Here is a 1,446-nt window from a genome sequence, read left to right as displayed (position 1 = left end):
AACTCTTGAGCTTCTGTAGGTGTCTTCTTCAGATGAAGAGATCCTCCAGCAGAGCTATCCAAAGACATCTTGGACAGTTCAAACAGACCATCATAGAAAATACCTATGATGCTCCATTCAGAAAGCATGTCAGAGGGACACTTTCTGATTAATTGTTTGTATCTTTCCCAAGCTTCATAAAGGGATTCTCCTTCCTTCTGTCTGAATGTTTGGACTTCCACTCTAAGCTTACTCAATTTTTGAGGTGGAAAGAACTTTGCCAAGAAGGCATTGACTAGCTTTTCCCAAGAGTTCAGGCTTTCTTTAGGTGGTGAGTCCAACCATATTCTAGCTCTGTCTCTTACAGCAAAAGGGAATAGCATAAGTCTGTAGACCTCAGGGTCAACCCCATTAGTCTTGACAGTGTCACAGATTTGCAAGAACTCAGCTAAAAACTGATGAGGATCTTCCAATGAAAGTCCATGGAACTTGCAATTCAGTTACATTAGAGAAACTAATTGAGGCTTAAGCTCAAAGTTGTTTGCTCCAATGGCAGGGATAGAGATGCTTCTCCCATAGAAGTCGGGAGTAGGTGTAGTAAAGTCACCCAACACCTTCCTTGCATTGTTGGCATTGTTGTTGTTTTCGGCTGCCACGGGTTCTTCTTCTTTGAAGATTTCTGTTAGGTCCACTACAGAGAGTTGTGCCTTGGCTTCTCTTAGCTTTCGCTTCAGGGTCCTTTCAGGTTCAGGATCAGCCTCAACAAGAATGCTTTTGTCCTTGCTCCTGCTCATAAGAAAGAGAAGAGAACAAGAAAATGTGGAATCCTCTATGTCACAGTATAGAGATTCCTTAAGGTGTCAGAGGAAAAGAAAAATAGAAGGCAGAAGCAGAAAATTCGAACTTATCAAAGAAGATGGAGTTCGAATTTTGCATTAAGGAATAGTGTTGATGACAAGTCATCATATAACCATTTTTCAAGCTAATTTCACTTGCTTTGTTAGTCTTTATGCACTTTCTTGCTTCCTAAGTAAGTGATTTGGAGTGAAAATGCATAACTTCTTTAAATCAAGCAACCACCATGAAATTAATGTTAACTCATGAGGTTTAAGCTAATTTTAATTGAATTTTAATTGATTTATAAGCCTTATGAATTTAGTGATACTTGGAGTGGTTGTTTTGGTTTATATTAGGTGAAGAAAAGAATAAAAGAGAAAAGCGTGGCCTAAGAAAACATGACCCAAGGAGAAGGAAGCGTGGTCAAAGGAAGGAAAAGTGTGCCGCATGCAATGGGGGAGGCAAGCATTGCCCTCCACAAGGGCACACTGCCCTCTAGGAGGGCAACATAAGGGAACAAGGCAAAGAAGGCAACTCTGCCCTGCCCACTACAAGGGCAGAGCACAAATTGTGCCTTGGGACCAAGAGAAAGAGAACCTTGCCCTGCCCTTGTGGAGGGCAGAATCGGGC

This window comes from Arachis duranensis, chromosome 1 (assembly GCF_000817695.3).
Source record: "Arachis duranensis cultivar V14167 chromosome 1, aradu.V14167.gnm2.J7QH, whole genome shotgun sequence".
Taxonomy (NCBI): Eukaryota; Viridiplantae; Streptophyta; class Magnoliopsida; order Fabales; family Fabaceae; genus Arachis; species Arachis duranensis.
The sequence above is the reverse complement of the archived record's forward strand: the minus strand, read 5'-3'. Positions refer to the sequence as shown.